This window comes from Triticum dicoccoides, chromosome 2B, assembly GCF_002162155.2.
Source record: "Triticum dicoccoides isolate Atlit2015 ecotype Zavitan chromosome 2B, WEW_v2.0, whole genome shotgun sequence".
Taxonomy (NCBI): Eukaryota; Viridiplantae; Streptophyta; class Magnoliopsida; order Poales; family Poaceae; genus Triticum; species Triticum dicoccoides.
Genome location: NC_041383.1, coordinates 58,276,817 through 58,293,929, shown reverse-complemented (window position 1 = coordinate 58,293,929; position 17,113 = coordinate 58,276,817).

The following is a 17,113-nucleotide window of genomic DNA, read 5'->3' as shown; positions in this document are numbered from 1 at the left end:
CTCTAGCCTGCCCCAAGTTGCTTTCCACTCAAATCTTCTTTCCACCAGATCCAAATCCTGTGAGAGAGAGTTGAGTGTTGGGGAGACTATCATTTGAAGCACAAGAGCAAGTAGTTCATCATCAACACACCATTTGTACTTCTTGGAGAGTGGTGTCTCCTAGATTGGCTAGGTGTCACTTGGGATCCTCCGACAAGATTGTGGAGTTGAACCAAGGAGTTTGTAATGGCAAGGAGATCGCCTACTTCGTGAAGACCTACCGCTAGTGAGGCAAGTCCTTCGTGGGCGACGGCCATGGTGGGATAGACAAGGTTGCTTCTTCGTGGACCGTTCTTGGGTGGAGCCCTCCGTGGACTCGCGCAACCGTTACCCTTCGTGGGTTGAAGTCTCCATCAACGTGGATGTACGATAGCACCACCTATCGGAACCACGACAAAAACATTTGTGTCTCCAATTGCGTTTGAATTCTCCAAACCCTACCCTTTACATTCTTGCAAGTCCGGATGGGACTCTCCTTTGCGTGGAAGGCAAGCTTGGATATTTAGATATGTAGATTTCCTTCTCTGTAACCGATTCTGTATAACCTAGCCCCCTCCGGTGTCTATATAAACCGGAGGGTTTAGTCCATAAGACGACAACAATCATAATCATAGGCTAGCTTCTAGGGTTTAGCCTCTACGATCTCATGGTAGATCAGCTCTTGTAATACTCATATCATCAAGATCAATCAAGCAGGAAGTAGGGTATTACCTCCATCGAGAGGGCCCAAACCTGGGTAAACATTGTGTCCACCGCCTCCTGTTACCATTAGCCTTAGCCGCACAGTTCGGGACCCCCTACCCAAGATCCGCCGGTTTTGACACTGACATTGGTGCTTTCATTGAGAGCTCCACTGCATCGTCACGATAAGGCTTGATGGCTCCTTCAATCATCTGCAACGATGTGATCCAGGGTGAGGTTTTCCTCCCCGGACAGATCTTCGTATGCAGCGGCTTCGAACTACGGGCCAACTCGCTTGGCCATCTCGAGCAGATCGATAGCTATGCCCCTGGCCATCAGGTCAGGTTTGGTAGCCTGAACTACACCACCGACATCCGCGGATACTCGATCTTCGACGGATTCGAGCACATGACAGGTGTGCTGAACCGTCACGAGGAGCATGACCTAGATCTGCCAACGGATGGTGTTCGGAAGATCACACATGTGGCTGCCCTGGCTCTTAATTCGGAGCAGATTGCGTCGTCTGAGGACGGGTGGATAGACCCCACCCTGGAGGCCGCACACTCAGCAGCGTTAGAGCCGAACACAGACTTCGCCTCCAATGAGGTCTGTGTCATCGGAACCTCGGACTCGTCTCCGGCTATAGGCTCCGAACCGTGGGCATCTGTGCCTATCAAATCTGATTGGGCACCGATCATGGAGTTTACCTCCGCGGATGTCTTTCAGCACTCGCCCTTGGGCGACATGCTAAATTCATTAAAGTCTCTCTCCCTGTCAGGAGACTCTTGGTCGAACTATGTCCGGCTTGAGTGGGAAACGAGCGACGAAGAAATTCATTCCCCACCCACCACCCACTTAATAGCCACTGTCGATGACTTAACCGACATGCTTGATTTCGACTCCAAAGACATCGACGGTATGGACGACGATGCAAGAGATGAACAGGAATCACCGCCCACGGGCGCTAGACAGCCACCTCATCATATGATATATATATTGTGGACACACCCCAAGAAAACAACGGCAAGGAACGGAAGGATGCAACTGAGGATAATCCCCTTGAGAAGCAACCAAAGCAACGACGCCGGCGCCGCTCTAAATCCCGCCACAGTAAAAACAGCAATAACAGCACAAGAAAAAATAACACCCTGGTTGACTCCAAAGGCAACGTCGATCCCATGGACCCAGCGATGGAGCAGGATGAGCCAAGGGACAGCGAACATAGTCTGGAGCCGCTGTCTGATCATAGAGATGGCGGGAATAAACCTCATAAACCTATCTCCGGAGAGGAGAACAGTCTGGACGACGATGCACTCATCATCACGGAAAGGCAATTGGAACAAGAAAACCTCCAAAGAAGGCTTATCGCCATCGCGAGAAGCTTGAAGAAGCAGAAGCAAAGGCTTAAAGCCGCGCTGGATACGCTCAACTGCAGGTGGAACAAAGTGCTCGACACTGAAGAAAAATACGGTGGCGATCGCCACACAAAGAGCTACCCAAAGCGCAAGCTGCTGCCTGAATTCGACGACGAGGCTATAGAGCCCATTCCGCTGAAAAATAATACGGCCGATCCACCAGATCGACCACCCCGTGGCCGCGACAGGGCGGCTAATGACGCCGCACACAAGTCAGCACACAATTTACGCGAGCACCTGGACAAAAAAAGCCGGTACGGCCAGATCCATCTATGGATCTAGGAAGCGTGCTCCGGCGCAGGATCACAACCACCAAAACGATCATACTGATCGAATACCAGCTCGGAATCAACACCAAACACAACAACCATCGACAACATGTCATGACACATCCAAATACAGGGGTGCCGCACACCCCCTGTGCTTCACCGATGAGGTGCTAGATCATGAATTTCTAGAGGGATTTAAACCCGTAAATATAGAGGCATACGAGGGAATGACAGACCCTGGGGTCTGGATTGAGGAATTTATCCTTCACATCCACATGGCTCGCCGAGATGATCTCCACGCCATTAAATACCTGCCCCTCAAGTTGAAAGACCAGCTCCGCATTGGTTGAAAAGCCTCCCTGAAAACTCAATTGGAAGTTGGGAGGAACTTGAGGATGCTTTCAGGGCCAATTTTCAAGGGACCTATGTCCGACCTCCAGATGCAGACGATTTAAGTCACATAATTCAACAACCCGGATAGTCAGCCCGTAAGCTTTGGAACAGATTTCTCACCAAGAAGAATCAAATCGTCGACTGCCCGGATGCCTAAGCCTTAGCGACTTTCAAGCACAATATCTGTGACGAATGGCTCGCCAGATACCTCGGCCAAGAAAAGCCGAGGACAATGGCAGCCCTAACAAGCCTTATGACCCGCTTCTGCGCGGGCGAGGACAGCTGGTTGGCCCGCAGCGGCACTAGCGACCCAGGCACATCCGAATCAGGGATGGCAATGGGAATCCGCGACGCAATAAAAGCAAGCGTCGAAATAATGAAGACAGCCGAGACAACACGGCGGTAAAATGCCGGATTCAAAGGCTCTCGACCCGGTCAATGGAAAAAGCCATTTAAAGGCAGCATAGATGGACCGCCCAGCCTAAACAAAATTCTAGACAGATTATGTCAGATCCATGGCACCCCGAGAAACCTGCAAATCACACCAACAGAGAATGATGGGTCTTCGAGCAGGCTGTCAAGCTAAACGGCGAACACAAAGGAAGGGAGACGCCAAGTGAAGACGAGGACGAACCGCGCCAGCCGAACACTCGGGGGCAGAAAAAATTTCCATCAGAGATCAAAGCAGTGAACATGATTTACGCAACACACATACCAAAGAGGAGGCGCAAACGCGCACTCCGAGATGTATACGCTATAGAGCCTGTAGCCCCCAAATTCAACCCACGGTCGGCCTACTCAATCACTTTCGATCGCAGGGATCATCCGACTAGTATCCGGCATGGAGGTTCGGCCGCCTTGGTGCTCGACCCAATAATTGATGGATTCGATCTCACCCGAGTCCTCATGGACGGCGGCAGTAGTCTGAATCTGGTATATCAGGACACTGTCCGCAAGATGGGGATAGAACCGTCAAGAATCAACCAAAGTAATACTACCTTAAAAGGAGTAATACCAGGCGTAGAAGCCCGCTGCATAGGCTCTCTAATACTAGAGGTTGTATTCGGTTCGCCCGACAACTTCCGAAGCGAAGAACTAATCTTCGACATCGCTCCATTCCGAAGTGGCTACCATGCCCTACTCGGAAGAACAGCCTTCGCCCGTTTCAATGCAGTTCTGCATAACGCTTATCTTAAACTTAAGATGCCCGGTCCATGCGGCGTCATTAAAATTAGCGGAAATACAGAGCATTCCTTACGTACAGAAGAGTATGTGGCGGCTCTAGCAGCTGAACCACTGAGGGACCCCTCCAACTAAAATAAATGATCGGTCGTCAAGACCACGGACATGGTTAGAAGTGTCTGGCGCACCACTATTTGTTGCAGCCCAGATAAACCTGAGCTTGGGTCGATTGACATACCCCCAGAGGTGGTGCTAGGGCCCATAGTTCGGCTTGACCCTACTAATAAAATAATAGATTGAATTCCCATGGTTCATTAAGAATAACCAACTTTTTGCACGATCACACCAGATTCTTTCACCTGGGTTTTTTCCTTTTTGCAGATGATCATCGTGCCACACCATTCCAGGATACGGCACAACGGAGACAAAGGCGCAGACATGCAACAGGGACCCGTTCAAGGTTTCTTTTTAGCTTAAGACCCTGTGTAAACCTTTTTTTTAATGTCTCTTGTTGTTTCACACCCTTCGGATATTCAAACCAACCGAGAGGGATATTGCGTTTTTATCAAGGCTTTTTCGCCACGGCAGATTAATGCATGTACCTGGAAATTCAGGGCTCATTATCGAGGGCTGTACTCAGCCCAGTATATGTTATAAAGTACAAATACCTTAGGGAGTGTTCGGCATCGCGAGTTTGGCCTTATATGCATCAGCTCCGAATCATCTCTTTGGTCAATAGTTGGGTTTGCCTGGCTCCCGTGTTTTGCTACCTTACGTTCCGCTCTATCGGCTAAGGTGGCACTGGGAGAACTATTGCGATTGTGCCCTGGTTCACCTGGATGAGCACCTCGGTAGAGAAAGCCGAAAACTGGCTATCATGATAAAGCGAGAGACTGGTCAACCACTCGATGACCCAGCGGAATCTTCGCGATTCCTCCGCATTAACAAAGGACCAGTTTTCTGGTGAAGTATGTACGTGCACCTTATTTGGATGACCGCGGAAGTACCAGGGGCTATATAGTAGCCCCACTATCAAAGTCCTATGGCTAAGTGAAAGTGTTAAAGCAATATAGTCCAATTGCCTTGTTCGCCGCGCTATCACCTCCTCAAACGGACCAAGATGTTGGATCAAGTGTGACTACACGCTTTACCGAACACCCTCGCATTATATGTGTGGGGGCTGAAGCCGACGACTGCAAACTTTCAGGTTATATACAGACATACATAAATGGCCGCACATGAGGCACTATAATACTTTACGTTCAAAAGTATAAATACAGCCTTTATAATTAAAATAGCATTGTTTTTAAAATCAAGATACATGTCACTGGAACATGGTACTCTTTTAGCACTGAGCCTCTATTAAATGGGCACCTTCCAGGACTTCTTCAAAATAGTGCTCGGGTGAGTTCTGACCCCCAGGTGGACCCCTGGTTGCAACAACGGTGGCCTCCATCTCCGCCCAGTATGTTTTAACATGGGCAAGAGCCATCTGTGCACCCTCTACGCACGCCGACCTCTTGATAGCGTCGATATGCGACACAGGACGAAGAAATCGTTGCACTAAACCAAAATAACTATTCGAACTTGGTTCCTTCGGCCAAAGATGATCCACGACAGACCTCATGGCAAGCCCGGATAACCTATGCAGCTCAACCCACTTGGCCATTTTCTCATTCAACAGAAGCAGACGCCTTGGATTACTAAACTGCGACCAGAACAATCTTTCCACCTGATGATCTTTCTGATCTTTGAAAAACTCGGTCGCATTAGTAGCACTTTTTGCTAGATCCAGGTATGCATCTGCCGAACTCCACAATTGATTAAGGGGGGCATACTTTGGATCGCCGAACTTCGTCCGCAATAAGAAGGGCTTCCCAGCCTTGATATCTCCGTCTTGAAGAACCTCCTCACGCGCCGCTCTGATTTCAGAGCGCGTCCCCTTGGCTGCCTCCAACGCCTTCTTCAGGTCGGCCATCTTCGCCCATCTTTCCCTTTCAAGGAGCTGATAGCGATTGGTGGCATCCTGCAGCTCAACAACCATTTTTGCTATTTTGTCTTCGCTCTGGCGATGAGCAGCCTGTTCGGCTTTTAACTCTTCGGCCGCCTTTAGGGCAGCCGCATCATTTCTCTTGGCTTGTTCCTTGGCTCGGGCAAGTTCCGCTTGAAGGGTCTCCACGGTGGCAGCTCCATCTGCAGTCAAAAGCAATTTATAGATGCTAGCATCATGCTCCTCTTCATATTTGCTGACCACCAGAATGTACATACGATGTGCCTCGTCAAGCCGCTTACACAAGCGTGATATCGGCATCTGCCACGTCAAGCTGCCGCCTCAATTCGGCAAAATCAGTTGTCTGGTCAGCCGCCGGCCCTCAGCCGCCTGCACATGAAAGCAGCGCGATCATTACCTGGGAATATGATCTCCTGTTTGCCGCCTCTGGAGGGAACCAGAGTCTCCGGGGCTACTATCTATATAGAGCACACCTAGCGTGTGCGGTATAGTCAAATATATCTACATTACTTTGCATACCTCAAAGCCTCTTAACAGGCTCGAAAAATCCTCATTCAGCATGCTTTTGGCGGATGAGATCCTCTCAACCACCGTACCCATTAGGGCACGATGTGCCTCTGAGATAGCTACTTGCTCCCGAAAATCCATCAATGTGTCTGGTTTTACACCAGACAAACCCGGGATCTTTTTGTTGCCCTCTTTAGGAGACGAATGCCCTGGACTTTGGGCGGCCGAAGGGTTACCTTCTGGCCTTTGCGGATCAGGAGAAATTCTCCGCGATGACACCTCGGGGTCGTCCGCCCCATGAGGCGGGGAGGCAGGAGGATGTGTTTCGCTCTCCATCATCTCCGTTAGAAGATCCCCCGAAGACGAAATTTGTCGAGAAGGGCTACGAACCGGACTGCAAAATATATGTCTCGGTCATTGTTCTCAGAGATAAAGCAGGATTTATTTACCAAAGTGCTTTGGTTCACTTACAGATCGGTTGAGGGCTGGCCCCCTTGCGGGTGCTGTGCGGTAAGAACGCCCTCCGGGGAAGGGCCCCCTGGCGAAGGTTTCTTCTCTCATTTGGAAGCCTCTGCGTCCAAATCTTCAGGAACGCCCCTTTTCTTCCCGCGGGGAGAGGGGATTCTAGATTCGCCTCCCTGATCATCCTCCTTCATGGAGGCACTAATTCCCCCGGTTATGGATGGGTAATGTATGAAGATCGCTTTTGGCTTCTCTATTCCTCCCCTCGTCCTCTCCCGATGGCACTTGATAGGGTGCACGAGCCAGCATCCTGGTTAATACAGGATCTGGTGAACCTTCGGGAAGAGGGGTCAAACACCTGATCCTCTCTGCCTTTCTTATCCAGTCCTGGGTGAGGGCAATTTTTCAGAATGATGTTGTGACAAATGTAAATACAGCATGTTCGGTCACAGAATTACTTGGGTATCTAGGCGGTTGCAGTTGAGACCCGCATCCTCGGTGGTGTCCGGACACTTTATTCATGATCTGAAGAATAAACCATCCATCCCTTCGAGCATCACACCGAAGAAGTGCTGAATAGTTTGCGGTGCTTCCGGGTTGAACTTTCACATGCGGAGAGATCGGCGTTGGCATCGCAGGACCCGACGAACTAGCATTACTTGCATCACTTTGACAAGACTGGAATCCCTCTTGAGAAGATCTTGAATGCGGCTTTGCAGTGTCGGCATGTCATTTACTGGCCCCCAGTTCAGCCCTTTGTTGACCCATGACGCCAGTTGGGGTGGAGGAACCGGGCAGGAAGCTGGGGCGGCCGCCCGCTTTGTACCTCGGGGTACTGTGATGTAGAACCACTCACGCTGCCATAAGTCGGACACCTCCAGGAAGGAGCCCTTTGGCCATAGGGCGTCGGCACCTTTGCTTATTATAGCGCCTCCGCACTCCGTGTGTCGCCCGTCGATCATCTTCGGCTTCACATAAAAGGTCTTGAGCCATAACCCGAAGTGTGGGGTAATGCGAAGGAAAGCCTCGCACACGACAATAAATGATGAGATGTGAAGGATGGAATCCGGAGCTAGATCACGGAAATCTAGACCGTAATAGAACATGAGCCCTCTTACGAAGGGATCAAGACTAAAGCCTAGCCCTCGGAGGAAGTGGGAAACAAATACAATACTCTCGCTGGGTTTGGGAGTGGGGATAACCTGCCCTTGAGCAGGTAGCCTGTGGGGGATTTCGGTGGTCAGATACCTAGCCTCCCTGAGCTTCTTGATGTCCTCCTCTGTGACGGAGGAGGCCATCCACCGACCTTGAAGGTTGGATCCGGACATGGTTGAAGGTCTGAAGCGCTTAGCCTGAACCTTGGGTGTTGGAACTCAAGGTGGGGGAAGGGAAGGATCCAGCGTGGAAAGAAAAGGACAGGTCTTGGCCCCTTTATAAAGAGGGTGAATATCAAACATACTCCACGTGGTCGTTTTGAACTTGCCTAAAATCGAGGAGTCATGATAACAAGCACGGTTGGGTTACCCACACCGGTATTGGTGAGAATCCCGTGATAAGGAGAACACGATCTCTACTTCGACAAGATGTGCCAATAAAACCGCCTCGCAACACGTGCAGTGGCAGGCTGGGAAAAACGGTTCATAATGACTGGGCCGTGGCATGATGTCATGCTATGAAAAGTTGTCAGCAAGATTAGATTTGTGGAATATTGCGCTCTCTACAGTGGTATGTCTGATTTGTTTTGCAGAGCCGGACACGATCCTTGTGTTCAAGATCTTCTGTGGAGTATTCGGAAAAGAAACCCGCCTTGCAATGCCGAATACAATCTGCGTGCCAGACTCATCATCATTGAATCCTGGTTCAGGGGCTACTGAGGGAGTCCAGGATTAGGGGGTCCTCGGACAGCCGGACTATATACTGTGGAAGGACTATTGGACTACGAAGATACAAGATTGAAGACTTCGTCCCGTGCTCGGTTGGAACTCTCCTTTGCGTGGAAGGCAAGCTTGGATATTCGGATATGTAGATTTCCTTCTCTGTAACCGACTCTGTGTAACCCTAGCCCCCTTTGGTGTCTATATAAACCGGATGGTTTAGTCCATAGGACGATAACAATCATAATCATAGGCTAGCTTCTAGGGTTTAGCCTCTACGATCTCGTGGTAGATCAACTCTTGAAATATTCATATCATCAAGATCAATCAAGCAGGAAGTAGGGTATTACCTCCATCGAGAGGGCCCGAACCTGGGTAAACATTGTGTCCCCCGCCTCCAGTTACCATTAGCCTTAGCCGCACAGTTCGGGATCCCCTACCCAAGATTCGCCGGTTTTGACACCGACAGCCACCTCAGTCCCACTCTGTCCCGGCAGCATTGGCTAAAGGGGCACGAGAAGAAGAGATGCTCAACTGTTTCCTCTAGAGGGTTTATTCATAGCATGCATGCATAGTTGTTGTCCAAAATAGCATAATGTCTATATTTCAACATGTTCCTCATGTTTAGGCGGTCTACCAGCAACAACCAGCCAAACAATTTGAATTTGATGGGGCTCTTGGCCTTCCAGAGCCACAAAAAGGCCTCATCGGCGATCGTCTCCCTGAAACAGTGATTATAGTAGTTTTAGCCGAGAACTTTCCTCTGAGGGCACAAACCCAAGAATCAACTGAGCCCCTCTCCGGTATGATATGCATCGAGCCTTGCTAAATCTCTCTGACTTCCTCTCTCACTTGGGTAGAGAGGGGTAGGTGAAAAAGCATAGTTGGGTCCGTCGCTTCCAAAGCAGTGCATATAGGCTCATCCTCATTTGTGGACAAGGAGAAGGCTCTAGGTTAATCTCGGAGAGTGGCGCTTCCTGGTCATGCTCAAACCACACATCTTTCCAAAACAGAGCTGATGTACCATCTCCAACTGTAACTTTTGAGATCCCATGAAACACATTGCTGAGTTGCATGACATCACGCCACCAGAAGGATCCGATCGGATCAACCGCATGTGGTACCGTACCCATGTAGTATGTGTCCCAGATCAATGTCACCCATGGGACGTCCTAATGGTTGTAGAACTTATAAAGGTGTTTAAGGAGGAGGGCCGCGCTTTGGGTTTTGATGTCAATCACCCCAAGACCACCTTTCCGCTTTGGTCTACAGACCAGTTCCCAAGCAGCTAGAGAGTTAATTTTTACCCCTGTCTCCGTGTTTTTGGCCCACAAACAGTATCTATGCAGCTTGTCGATGTGGTCTATCACCTTGGGGTGCAGTTTAAGTGTGCACATAGCATAGACCAACATGGAGGTGATGGTCGAGTTTACAAGTGTGAGTTTGCCGCCGGACAAGAACAAGGAAAAGTCCATGGACAATTTTCTCTCAACCCCACACACCATCGGCATGAGTTCAAGCAGCGTTGGCTTTTGTCGTTCCCATGGGAAGGCCCGAGTATGTAATGGGGAGCGATCCGACAGTGCAACCAAAGATTTGGGCCAGAACAGAAGCTTGATGCAAGTCAAGATTGATGGGGATCAACGTTGACTTATGGAAGTTTATTTTCAGACCAACAGAATCAGCATAATCAATCAGGATGGATTTCATGCGAGTGGCTTGATCGGGGCATGCTAGCATGACCAGGATCGTGTCGTCTGCATACTGAACCATGGAAAGGTAACTCAATTAAACCCTGGGCAAAAGCATCATTTATCGCCGCTTGAAGGAGATCGACAGCTAGAACAAAAATGAGGTGTGACAAGGGGTCTCCCTGCCTCACTCCACATTTGCACAAGAATTTCCTGCCTGGGACTCCATTCAACAGAACCGAAGAAACTCTAGAGGCGAAGATTGATTTCATCCAGCCTAGCCACTTGTCATCAAAGCCCATATGTTTCATGATCTGCAACATCAGATCATGTTCAATTGTGTCAAAGGCTTTAGCAAAGTCAAGTTTGAGGAGCACAATCTCTCGCGAGGATGCTTGGCACTGATGGATGTACTCAAATGACCATGCAAGACAATCCTGAATGGTTCTCCCTTTGAGGAAACCATACTGATTCCTATGGATGATTTTAAGAATGACTTACTGCAGACGGTTGGCCAGGATTTTCGTGATGATTTTTAGACAACAATTGAGTAGAGTTATGGGTCTACAGTCATTAGTTGTCTCTGGAGAGGAGGTTTTTGGTATGAGGGTGATATATCCCTCACTAATGCTGGTTATGTCAAGGTTGCCGTCATGAAAGTCATGGCACATTTTATAGATATCTTCCTTGATAACGTGCCAGCATTTTTTGAGAAAACAACCATTGAAACCATCGGGTCCGGCGGCCCTATCGCCAGGCATTTCCTTGATCACTGCGTCAATCTCTACTTTAGAAAAGGGGACCGACATCATCTCCAAACCCTCCACCCTTCTGATGATTCGGTTGAGATCAAAGCGCATGTTTGTGTGTTTAGAAGACCCCAAGCATTCTTTATATGTGTTGAAGAACACACCTTCTTTGCTAGCATGATCAATGATCTCCACATCACCCTCCCGCAAACTAGCAATGGAGCTGTGCCTAAATCTCTCAGTTGCGAGGGATTGAAACAGTTTAGTGTTCTCATCTCCAAATCTGAAGTATCTGATAGTGCATCTTTTTCTCCAATATTCATTTTCATATTTGAGGAGACGGTTTAGGTGTCCCTTAAGGATTCGCCTGAAGTTCGCTTCTTGGCAAAAAATCCTCTTGTCTTCCAGAGCATCAAGATTGGCCAGGGCTTCATTGCTGTTCTGGATCATAATTTTCAGGTTGGAAACACCTCTGCTCCAGTGTTTGAGATCATAACGGAGCGTCTTGAGTTTCTTACAGACAATTGCCGTAGAGTTAGGTGCATGGCAAGGTTTACTCCAAGATCGTGCAACAACATCAGAGAGACCAGTGTGATTGACCCAGAAGTTCTCAAAACGGAACAGCTTGGACTTTGGGATTTTGGACTCGATCGAAAACACACACGGGATATGATCAGACACAGGTTTCCCTAAAGGAAGAACCATTGTGTTGGGGAAGGAGGTGGTCCAGTTTGAAGAAGAAAAGAACCAGTCGAGTTGCTCCAGGAGCGGGTCGTCTTGCATGTTACTGGACGTGAAAGCCCTACCCTTGACTGGAATTTCCACTAAGGATTGCGCCCGTATGAGCTCATTGAATAATAGCATATTAGCAGCGTCACCTCCCGGCCTGTTTCTGTTATTTGTGGACCGTATGAAGTTAAAGTCGCCCAAAATTAACCAATTTTTATCATAGGGTATATTAAGATCAAATAGACAAGAAGTAAAATCTGCCCGTCTCTGGCCAGTACATGGGCCGTAGACATTCACCAAATTCCAAGATTCATTCGATTGTGTGGCCAAAAAAGAAACACCCACCCCAAGAGATTCCACATGCCAAGGTGTGCCCACAAAGACAGAACTATTCCAGATAGTTATAATGCCTCCCAAGGCCCCAATCGAAGGTGCAAAAACAAATTTATCAAATCGCTTGGGGCAGAAAGATTTAATAAACGCTAAGTCAAAAGACTCCAACTTAGTTTCTTGGATACATAGCACAGAACAACCGCGAGTATCAATTACATTCCTAAGCGCCAAAAGTTTGTTTTCAGAGTTAATCCCTCTGATATTCCATGATAGTACATTCTAGGGTTTATTCATGAACATAAATAAGATCAGACAGCCTCATCAGAGGATATCTGCTGGGCAGCCAGCAGCTTGTCTTCATAGATATCCTCAGGAGCAATACCGCACCGATCGCCCACCTGTTGGAGTTCTTGAATGGATGTTGGAGGAGGGCGCGCCTCGGCTGAAGCAGAAGCTTGAACTGGAGCTGCAGCCATGTAGATTGCATTGACAGTCAGAATGACCCTGGCCTTCACCCTTGATTGGTTCTGCTTGACATCAGTGACTTGACTGACCTTGAAGCCATCATACTTATTCGAGCGAGTGATCCTCCGGACTGCAGTGATGTCAAGTGGAACTTTGGCATTGTGGGGTGCAGCAACATTGAACAGAGATGAGGACGCCAGCAACTGGAGGCCAGTACCAGGTGGTGGGGCGAGCATGTCAGCTGGTGTTGCGTTGTTAGGTGCCACCAGAGGAACAGCAACAGTGGTCTCCTGTGAACTTGTTAGTATGTCTACTGTGTGATTTGTGACGTGTGGGTGTCAACGGCACACCTTACCAAGAAGAATTGCACCAGCTTGTTAGGGTACCAACGGCGCATCAGCTCTTTTTATCTTTTTGCTCTGTTTGCCCCCCTATCCCCCTCAACCCCTGACGTAATGTTTTCGGCCTCCAAGCAAACATAGTACTGCGTTGTTTTTGGGGCATGATGAAAAATAGAGTGCTGCTTTCTGTAGGTTGGTCCGCCCAGCAAATGGGCTACTGGTCCACCACGGACTCGGAGGCTAAAAAGACAAGTTGCATGGTGCAGAGGCAAGTAAAAAACACCATCGAAAGCCATCCACTAAAAAAATAATTGCGTTTGATATGCTTCTTCAGTCGCGCTGCCAGCCCACTCTTTAATCCAGTTCACTCCATTCCCCAACTGGCAGCACGGGACAGAAGTTTATTCCCCCCTCGCGTTGCCGGGGATTGAAAAAGCGTGACATTGAATCCAACACCGGTGATGGCTGCTTGTCCAAGTGATTTTCAGACAAGAAACTGCATGTTTTGGAGGTAGAGCATTTAAATCAACAAACACTTTCCAAACATGGATAACAGAATGTTGGAAATTTTATTCATGGTAAAAAATGGAACTAACAACTATTTAACATCATGCTAATCAACATTCATGTATAGCACATCTTCATATGATGCAGAGTCAAAAGGATATGCTATTTTCAAAATGGCAAGACAATGTTGAGTGTGGAAAAACTGGGTAAACTAGGGAAGAAATTTTGGCAAGTGTTAGATATTTTTCAACTGCACCCGTTGGAATCGAACTTTGGCAGTACAGCTTTTGGGTGAGAGGGCTGCAGCCACCGTGTTGGTGCGGTAAGTTCGAAAGAATGAAGGCGTCTTCCCCGGATCCGGTTCTTTCCCATCCGTGTGTGCTCACCGTGGCGCCACCGTATGCCGTTGTCAACATGAACAAATGAGAGTAATCCGGAGAGGACTGTACGCCGAGAGACTGATAGTGGGGACCAACCATGTCCAAGCCGTACGCAATCGAGTGCCTCATTGCAAAAAAAAAGCTTCCTCCTAATTGTATACCGACGTTGGGGCCCACGAGTTTATCAACCTAGTCAATAAACAAAATAAATTTCCAACTATGACCGTCATCGGGGCGGTTTTTTTCCAGGGGTATCAGGGATCTTTTTGTTGTTGTTGTTGCGGGAAACGGGTATCGGGGATCTAGCTGGTATCATTTTTCTCCAGAGGACGAACAAGTATCAGCTAGGCCTAGGTTTTGTTTTTTTAACATGCGTAGCCCACAACATACCGAGACAGTGGTTTCAACTAATTTTTTGAGGTCCATCACGTACGTACCGGCCAATGGGCCTCCCAGCGTAGGTTTTACTTTTTTCTTAAAGATCGGCAGCCCAATGTATTGTTTTCATAAGACACAGATCTCTGCTCTATTTATCTATATATAAGAATAATAATGCTATGTTCAATTTATGTTTTCACTTCTAACCACATTATATATATTTATATTACTACTATTATCTTTCATTTAATTGGGACTTATATATACATTATAAAAACACTAGTCATCAACCCGTGCACCTGCATGGGCTAGAATTTACAAAACATAAATCTTTTAAATAACTCTATTCTACACTAATGTTGTATCGAAGATTATTTTGAAGTCCTTGCAATATTATTTTCCAGATAGAAAAGGAGATACATATTCCTTAAGTTAATTCCTCGTCTTGCGGGCGTGTTAATTGTCGAAAGTCTATTGACATAAAGTGGTAGATGGAATTAATAGCTAAAGTGAAAAGAGCGGCTAATAGGTAGTTCACACAGAAGAAAAACATGGAACCGACACTCAGAGACTAAATGGAAATAATCATGGAGTACGTTCTAATCAAAATATATGAAACTATAATGATATTAGCATAAATAATACAATTTAACTTCGACACTACAAACAAAGGCTAAATTCCATCGAAAAGGAAAACCCCAACTATAGTATGATTATTGTGACTTCCTATTCCGATCATTCCAGATGCACAACAACAATAAGAACGTATTCTTACAAATCCCAGAAAAATCAATCAAGTAAGCGTAGACAGCAGGTTCGTCCTGTATTATACTACAAATATAAATTATATAATAAGTTCATCAGTAAATCTATTGGGAAGAAAAAAATGAATAATAGTGCTAAAATATGAACTACCAAAATATTGGCACGTACAAAACTAAAACAACATCCATTGCATATGAAGGTGCATAATGCACAAAGAATTAGTATGAATATGGAATGAGAAATATACGCTAAGAAGTTCTAAAATATCTGAATATAGTTAGTGTGTGATTAGCGTGAACACATTCCCGTATAACACGGCAAATGAAGCAACACATATGTTTGAATCCTTTCAATCTGTTAAGACCAAGATCTTCATTGAATCAAAATCGGGCACCAGGGAAAATAAATACTCCCTCCGTTCCTAAATATAAGTCCTTTTACATATTCTAATATGAACTACATACAGCACAAAATGATGAATTTACACTCTAAAAGACATCAATATTCGTCCGTATGTGGTCCATATTCAAGTATGTAAAAAAATATTTAGGAATGGAGGCTGTAAATTTTAAGAGACATTAAGAAAATCTGGATTGCATCTAGTATCCAATAAAAATATGAAATTCCAGGGGAGTGATCAGCATAGGAATAACTTGCTGCTCCTTTCCCGGAACATTGCTCTTGTATTTTGAACCAATGAATTCCATTTGTTGGGTGAACGCCTCTCAGGATGTGATCGGTTATGTAAGGACAATGTGTCCTCGATAAGAGCCGAGCACATTGAGTCCAGGGAGCATTGCATTTCATACTACAAGAGCTTGGTGTTATAGAAGCACAATTCGTACGATGGGGATATGTCCTGGGGATGAACATGCCGAGTCTTGTCTTTTTATGATGATAAGCAGGATGGCAGCTGAGCTGTTTCTTTTTCTTTCAAATTTTTTCTATTTGGAGCCAATCGAAAGGAAATCAGGGAGGTGAGGTGTACGTATCCAACATTAGCTTTTTTGTTACATTTTTTTTTGATGAAATCAGGGGAAGATCAGGTAGAAGTAATACAACATAAGTAGTCGTTAACTTCAAAAGCAAAAACCTTACCTTTGTCACAAACCAACTGGATCTCTACATAGGAGAAGTGCTCAGGCCCGAAAAGAAGTCAAACAAATCACAGAACATAACAGAGACGAAACTTTAGATTCATAAATTTGGTCTACTGGAATACATTCAATTAGCTTGAAAATAGGTTTAACACCAGCATGAATGAAGCCTGTACCTTCATGAACCAAAAGTATAACTACATGATACTAATAATAGTATGGTATATATGGAACGAAAATAATCATGATACTACTTGTTAGTATGCTTAACTAACAAATGTCCACTACACATGTTGCCGAACTGATAACTGAACAGTACACTGCTGGTAATTGTTTACTTCTGAATTCCGCCTATTTACTCCCATGACCATATATCTGTACAAAACATTACCTCGGATATCATACCACCAAGTCAACTTACGGGAGGAGGCAGCAATTGCAAGAGCATGGAGAGATAAAATGCCAAACAAAACTACTTTATTCTCTCAGTACACACTATAATTTCCTTGTTCATAACGTAATTACTTACAAAAAACAACATGCCTAAGGACTAACATGCCCGGGTGTACATGGATAGTTCAACCAACACTAGTAGAAAACAGGGCATTTGTCCCGGTTCGTAAGGGCCTTTAGTCCCGGTTCTTGAACCGGGACTAAAGGGTCGTTACTAATGCCTTCCCCCTTTAGTTCCGGTTCTAAAACGAACCGGGACAGATGTGTCTCCACGTGGCCGGTGCGCCGAGCCTAGGCAGGAGGGCCTTTGGTTCCAGTTGGTGGCACCAACCAGGACCAAAAGGCATCCACGCGTCAGCATTTCAGTGACTGGGGTTTTTGTTTTTTCTTTT